The sequence below is a fragment of the Pongo abelii genome, chromosome 4, assembly GCF_028885655.2.
Source record: "Pongo abelii isolate AG06213 chromosome 4, NHGRI_mPonAbe1-v2.0_pri, whole genome shotgun sequence".
Taxonomy (NCBI): Eukaryota; Metazoa; Chordata; class Mammalia; order Primates; family Hominidae; genus Pongo; species Pongo abelii.
Genome location: NC_071989.2, coordinates 2,953,509 through 2,961,489, shown reverse-complemented (window position 1 = coordinate 2,961,489; position 7,981 = coordinate 2,953,509). Strand labels below are relative to the sequence as shown.

General features: G+C 41.7%; 1 long non-coding RNA gene across 9 annotated transcripts in view; it reads right to left on the bottom strand.

The window, feature by feature from the left end:
* Window positions 1-2,105: 2,105 nt before the first annotated feature.
* Window positions 2,106-7,981, bottom strand: part of LOC129059321 (uncharacterized) — a 44,088-nt gene continuing 38,212 nt past the window's right edge. For 5 of the 9 annotated variants that reach the window (XR_008525111.1, XR_008525119.1, XR_008525113.1 and 2 more), the window contains 2 exons: window positions 3,338-3,657; window positions 2,106-2,818 (listed from right to left, as the gene is read on the bottom strand). This is a non-coding gene — a long non-coding RNA (uncharacterized LOC129059321). The remainder of the gene's footprint in view (window positions 2,819-3,337; window positions 3,658-7,981) is intronic. The other 4 variants (XR_008525112.2, XR_008525117.2, XR_010139909.1 and 1 more) reach the window with 4 other exon arrangements.

Below are 7,981 nucleotides of genomic sequence, written 5' to 3'. Positions count from 1 at the left end.
GGGATTCATATCTTCAGTATGCTGGCCTGCACTATGAATCTCTAAGACAGAACTTTCATAGGATGCTCCTCCCAAATTTATTTGGCAATTGAATCTGTGAGTCCAGAGTATTTATGTTCATTACAACACACTGTGAAAAATGCTGGGCATCTCTGTGTAGGTCTCCTTGATAAAAGGCTATGCTTTGTTTTACTCTGGGTTAAAAGGAGCATGGACCAATGAATGATGGAATAGGAAGTCAATTGTCCATGTTGGTAGAGGCAGAAGGAGACAAATGCCTGGGCAGATAGGGAACAGTTACTCTTCATGAAAACCACCTTTAAGCCTGAAACAGCATGAGGGCTGAAACACCTGACTGCTGGCCCTGGATGAAACCCCCGACCCAGAGGAAGAACTGCTTCTGTTTGCCCGCCCATTCCCAATTGATTCTTTCTGAATAATGCCTTTTAACCAATCAAACGCTGCCTTTTCTGATACTACCTATGGCTTACCTGGGCATGCCAGCATGTGCACTGGCGGAGCAGGTGGAGCCCCTAGGAAATCATGCCTTATGCTGGGGAGGAGTTCGGCCTCTTCAACTTGTGTGTGGCAACCTGGTGTCCGATTTTGTGAGGTGGAAAACCTGCATGCAGGTCCCCTCTTTTTGTTGAGAGCTTTTATTTTGCTTAATAAATTCTGCCCTCCTCACCTTGAAATGTGTCTGTGTGCCGAATTTTTCCTGGTCATGAGACAAGAACCAGGATTTTAGCTGAACTAAGGAGCAAAAAATCCTGCATCAATGTTACCATGTGCACAAACTCACTCCTCGTTTTTCTGGAACCATACAGTCTTTTTGGAGCTGCAATAATTATTAAAGGTCCCTGACAGAATGATTTAAATTATATGAATTTCAAGATAACATCCAAATACCACTCTATATTTGGCCAATTTTTGCCAAATTTCAGTCTCCAACTGTAACAAAATAATTTGATTTTGAGTGAATAAAATTTTAGCAAGAAAGACTTGAGCTCTAATATAAACATTTTATCAACTCTTTCAAAGTGTTTTGGACACTCAGGAATTTCTATCACAAGAACATTGTTGTTAGAGCTGGACTAATGCAGGGTTCTGCCTCCTAAGCCATCCCAGCATCCTAGGAAGCTCAGTGGAAAGCCAGTGCCCAAGGGCTTGGCCTGACTCAGGAGTAGGATGCTAAGGGTAAGCTCCTGTCTCCTGCTCTGCTCACTTGGTTTCGTTTGTCCTTCATCCTCCTGTTTAACCATTCTTCTCAGAGCTAAGGCCATTAACTTGTGAAGCCTCCTTAGACTTCCCCAAGCACCTGGACCTAAGATAACGTAGGTAAAGCCTCTATTCTCTTGCTTGGGACAAACTTTGTCACCAGAAAATGGTAGCTGCTCTTATTTTCCTCCATGCTCTCCTGGGTTTCTCATAGAATTTGGAATAGAATTTGGAATTTTTGACTCTCATACTCTCCTCAATAAAAGGTCTATCATCAGCAGACTTCAAAAGTGGGAAAACCCTAAGAGAAGCTAATTTGGTATAGCTAAGTCTTACATCAGATACCAAAACTGAGTAAAGGGAGATGTCACTCCTCATACACTTTCTAAACTCAAGAGGAAAAGGAATCAGGAGTTGAGAGGACATCAAGGTATGTGCCCTCTTTGCTTCTGGAGTCTCCAGGGATAAGCTAAGGCTAACTAGGAAGCCCAGCCAGTCTGCAGAGATTCTTGTCCCTCCCATGATGATATGGTTCAGCTGTGTCTCATCTTGAATTCCCAGGTATTGTGGGAGGAACCTGGTGGGAGGTAATGGAATCATAGGGGCAGGTCTTTCCCATGCTGTTCTCATGATAGTGAATAAGATTCATGAGATCTGATGGTCTTAAAGAGGGAGTTTCCCTGAACAAGCTTTCTTCTTCTCTTGTCTGCCACCATGTAAGAAGTGCCTTTCACCTTCCATCATAATTGTGAGGCCTCCCCAGCCATGTGGAACTGTAAGTCCATTTAATCCCTTTTCCTGTATAAATCATCCAGTATTGGATATCAGCAGCATGAAAACAGACTAATACACATGGACTCAGAGCAAGCCTGTCTCTGTGAGACCATCAGCTGGCCTGGCCCGTCCCATAGGCCCTCTGCAAAGTAGACACATGCTGTTCCATGGAGGCCCACAGAGAAGCAGAGCACTGGAACTGTCCAGTTAGCTGCTGGTGCATAACTGGTCCCAGGAATTTCAGGGGCGGATGGCCAGGAAATGATCCCGCCACTAAACCACTGACCACCCAGTGTCTGCCACAGAAAGAACATGCTGCTAAAACTAAATTAAGACTAAAATAGGACTTCATTTTAACCTGGTTTAGTTTTTCCAGAGATGGAGTTGCATTTAGCCACATTTTTCATCCCCACCTGCATTTTGGTGTGCACACACATGTAATAAATACTCATAATAATATGTCCACAATTTAAAAAATGAAGCATTGGGTTTTATGACTTAGTTTATTGGAGTTAATTGTTTAGAGGCAAAGAGGACACCTGGGGTGGACACATAAGCACATGAATTTAAGGAGGAAAGTGGGGTCTGTCCAATTCAAGTGGGGGACCCCTTCTCAGACACTGAGACCCCCACATTTCTCTCAGTCACTCTTTATATCACTGCTAATTAGGCAGAAAACATCATGTTGGTTCTGCAGTGAATGTTGGCAGACAGCCAGCCCAGCAGTGGGTTCTCCACGGCTTCTCCCACGTTTTCTGCCCAGCTGGCCTCCAGGGACCTGTAGGAGCCACACATGCTGGGAAACTCCATTTGTCTCCAGAAATGGCTGCAACAAAGTAAATAATTCAGTGATTTGTGTATGGAACTTTATATAACAATTTCCATAAAACTTCATATAACATTTTCCATATTTCCATGCCTGAGATCACTTGAAGTGAATCAAGAAAAAAATGATTTCCACTGAAAGTGTGATGCGAGTTTTAATAAACACATTCAGTAAACATCAAAAGACAGGTAAGTGTCTCAGGGAAACTCCTATTACTCCCCATGAACTCTCCAAGTAGAGAAATAAATGCCCCATGCTGTGGTAAAATAGATTCTTACAATATTTTTTGCTTCATCAATCATTTAGTATGATACTTTATGTCACCTGCATTTTGACTAATGATCCTTTTTATTTTCAATTTTTGTTAATGTTACTGTAAAAACCACATTTATTTTCACTTATGTGAGGGTGATCTGTCACAACTCACTTTTCTTTGCATGAAGAAAAAGCACAGGTCTCGAACAATTGCTTCTGTATGTCCTTTCTTTTGGGACAAGAGAATTACCAAGAAAGCCTCACCTTGGCAGAAGGGTGTCAACAAGAGGTTGACCCGCCTCCTCTCCAGCTGCCCAGCACAGCTCTCACTCCTTCCCAGAATGATAACTTGACATTGTGTTGTTTTTATACTTTCACATCTTGGTGACATCAAGCCAGATAGTGAAGGGTCTTTCTTACAAGGACTTTCCTGATGCATTGTGGTCACCATCACACAGTTGAGGAAGGGAAAGGATTAAAATGTTATAAAACTTGCCAGGGCAGAAGATCCATGCCCCAGGGCACATGATAGGAGTAGGCTTATTCCCCAGTGCTCAGAAGTTGTCTACATTGTGCCAAATATTCTGGGAAAAAAAATTGAAAATGCTTGCATTAGGTGGGTGCAAAACAGAATTTTATAAATACTTCAATGCTTCTAAAAAGCTGACATGCCCTTTTATAGACAAACATTTTGAATTATTTTCAGTGAACTCTGTGATAGTTAATTCTGTCAACTTGACTGGGCTAACGAATGCTCAAGATAGTTGGTAAAACATTACTTATGGGTGTATCTGTCAGGGTTTGAGAAGAGATGAGGATTTAAATCTGCGGAATGAGGTGAGAAAGACCAACCCTCACCAATGTAGATGACATCTACGTCCAATCTGTTGAGAATGCAAATATAACAAAAAGGCAGAGGAAAGGGGAATTTGCTCTCTCTGAACTGAGACAATTATCTTAGCCTGCCCTCAGACACAGGTGCTCCTGGTTCTTGGGTCTTTGAACTCAGATGTGGGCTGAAACCATCAGTCACCTGATTTTCAGGCCTCCTGATTTGGAGAAGCTTCCCCGGGTCTCCAGCTTTACAGACATCAGACTGTAAAATTTCTCCCCTCTGTAACTATGTGAGCCAATATACTGTTTCTCTGGAAAATCCTGACTAATACAGGCTCCATGCCATTCTCTACAAACCATTACATGGCTACTGCTGGGTACTTAGGTCACAGCCTTTGAAAGGCTAACTCTAGGTTACAATTCTCTCTGAATCCATGCCAAGGTGTTTTCAATTTGGTGACCTGAAACATAGATCAAAGATGCAGTGCACAAACATTTTAGAAAACACATTTATCTCGGAGACTAAAAATGGCCTCCGTAACTTTTTGGCCCCTGTGAGTGAACTGCTAGGACATGGTCAGGTCTCTAGCAGAGACAGATACCCGAAGTCCACAGATATTCTGGTTCTCATCTGGGATCCTCGCCTGCCTGGAAAATGTGTTAGAAAGTGAAGAGGGAATGGTTCTGATCAGACACAGCACAGACATTCTATATGCACAGGAATAAGCCAGCTAGAGGGTGGATGGTGTAGTTTTGACAGACCTTCCTGAATAGAGCATAGAGGTCATAGTCAACTTGGATCTTGTTTTTTTGACTTCTGGCAACAAAGAACTCTGCTTCCCAAGATGCTTTCTGAGATTCTAGAAACAAAGATAGTTTGTCTCCACCCTGACACTTATACAGCCTGCCTACATACACCCGCCCTTTGCTCATGAGGCATGCAGTTTTGTGACCCAGATTGTGGCTTCAAGGTGGTGAACTCAGCCAGGACTCTTAGCCAACAGGCCCAAAATCCAGGTACCATATGACCTGCTTACTCCTGAAATGTAATTCCCCAAGAAACATTTTCTTCATATACGCAAATTCTTTCTTGCCACAGTAAGCTACGGTGATTTTTCATCCTCTGCACACCACACAGAAAGAGAAAAGCTATCCCAAACATTGCATTTTGTTTGATCTTCTTGCAAATATGCAGCCAGATTACTGACTGGCATGGCCTTTCCTTGCCAGGCTCCCTGAGAAATGCTGGGTTCCAAGACAGCAGAGTGTGAGTCCCGGCAAGGAAGATCTGCAAACGTTGACCTTTGAGGTTGGTGTCATATTTAAACAATAAAGTTGTGTGGCGAAAAGGTGGCAGAAGGGCCAGTGGCTTCACTAGGGGCTCCAGGTTGCAGTAAATATTCAACTCATCCTCCTCAGCCTTCCTCTTCAACCTCAAGCAGAGTTGTCTTTCATTTCCTTTGTGGCTTTCTGAGTACCATTTATACAAGGAAAGAGGGACACCCTGGACCTCAACAATCCAGGTTTTCCTCTTTTCTTGACAGGCATAAAAGTTGGCATTAGGTGCTTCCTATTTTTAGCCATCAAAAAGACGTCCCTCTGATCTGGAGACTCCCAAAACCAGACACGTCATTGATTATGTCATCAAAATGGCTAAAGAGATGCCCACCACTCATGTCTCCACAAAGAAGAACCAAAATAACAAATAAGTAACTACATTTTGAGTGGTGTCTGAGAGAGAACACTGGAATTCAGCAACGAACTGATGAAAACCCTTTGAAGGACAGAAACTCAGGATGGCACCGTAGAGAGGGAAGCAAAGTCCTCAGCCAAGATCAGCTTGGTACCAAGAGGGAATCCCCCTGATTGGAAAAGGTAAGCTGGAGATCTCCAGAACTCTCAACTACCACCATGGACACCTGCAATCTTAGCTACAACAGGGCCACTCAACCCTCACAGGCTCTGAGCCCAGTGTAGAGAGCTGCCTAGAGTCCACACAGCTCCATCACTCCAGGGAATGAACTAACACTGAGTCACCCCCAACTACCCGGGATCCAAGCTGCCACAGCACAATGCCATTTTTGGAACAGAAACTATGGCTAGAATGCATCCTGTCCTAGGAGTTAATAGCCCCTGCATCTCCACATTTCTGAGGGCCTGACTTATTCTCACTAAACCCACACAACAGGCTATAATTACACAACTCCAGTTAGATCCAGAAGTACAACTGTGACTCTGGCGCTGAAGCCCACACAGCATCTTGCACCCCCTCATTGCCCTCCCGAACAAAAAAAAGCAGTCAAAAACAGTGGGGAGGCCACCCCCAAGACTGAGGAAACTAACATGTGTGCTCTCCAGGGACTGAGGACTGGCCGCCCAATGCCCATCACCAGTGGTGACTCTGACGCTTCAACTGGTAAAGCCATCACAGACTGCATGTGCTTCCCAGGGTCCAACTACTCACCTGACTGGGGCCCCCACTGCCAATGATCCTGCCCTGACCCCACAACCAGTGGAGCCATCACACTTGGCATGCACTCACCCAAGGCCTGAGAACTGGCCTACCTGGTTGCCCCTTTCCCCAGCAAAGTCTTGCCTCCACAAATACCTACATTCTAGGCCACTAAGATACTCACAGACACCACTGACATTGATAACAGCCAAAGAAATTACATTGATTATAGCCAAAGAAATACATAGAGACTATATAATGTACCCACTCAGAATGAAAGCCAAAGCATGCTACCCAACAGATGCTGTAGAACACATCTCTAAGAAAAAGTCTTACCCTATGGAAGCTACCCCATAAAATTGAAAGAAGTAGATGTTCCACAAGGTGTGTTGATATCAACATAGAGACTCAAGAAACATGAAAAAGCGAAAAGAAATAAAAAGCCATAGCAAAAGAAACACAATAATTCTCCAGTAAGATACTCCCAAAGAAAAGAAAATCTATGAAATGCCTGAAAACAAATTCAAAATAATAATGTTAAGGAAACTCACGGAGACACAAGAGAATACAGGTAGATGACTTAACAAAATCAGGAAATCAAATTTCTTATGTTTTGAATAAGAAATTCCATAAAGAGATAGGAACTATTAGAAAAAAAAAAAACCTTTGAGGTGAAGAATTCAACAAATGAAATAAAAAATACAATTGAGACCTCACAGAACAGACTAGATCAAGTAAAAAGAGAAATTTCTGAACTTGAAGACAAACTTTTTGAAATGACATAATCAGACAAAAAAAATAAAAAATAAAAATGTAAAGAAACTTTTTTTTTTTAAATGGGACTTATGGGGCACCATTAAGCAAACAAATATTTTCACTTTGGGAAATGGCCAAAATTCTTCTGAAGAAGAAGAGATAGAAAAAGTTGTAGTAAAGATATTTAATAAAATAATATCTGAAAAATTCCCCAATCTTGGCAGAGATATGAACAACCAGATCAAAAAAGCTGAAAATTCCCCATATATAATCAAAAAATTTTCTCTCCATGGCATGTTATAGTCAAACTGTTATAGCCAAATATGTTATAGCCAAAAGTGAAAGACAAAGAGAGAATTCTAAAAACTACCAGAAAAAAGCATCAAGTCACATTTAAAGGAATTCTCATTAGGCTATCAGCAGATTTATCAGCAGAAGCCTTAAAGGCCAAGAGATTGGGTTAGTATATTAAAAGTGTAAAAACAAACAAACAAACAAACAAATTCTTTCAACTAAGAAGGCTATACCGAGCAAAGCTATTTTCAGAATGAATGAAAATTAGTCTTTCCAAGACAAGCAAAAACTGAGAGAAATCATCACCACTAAACATGTTTTGCAAGAAATGCTTAAGGAAATCATACATCTGAAAGTGAAAGGATGATAACTACCATCATAAAGAAAAACGAAAGTATAAAACTCACTGTTAGAACAGATTTACAGATGAGAACGAGAAAAGAACCAAACGTTATCACTACAGAAAACCACCAAATGCAAAGATAAACAATAAGAGAAGAAGAAAGGAACAAATGATATGTAAAACAACCAGAAAAATCAGTTAAGAAAACAACAGCAATAAGTTCTTACTT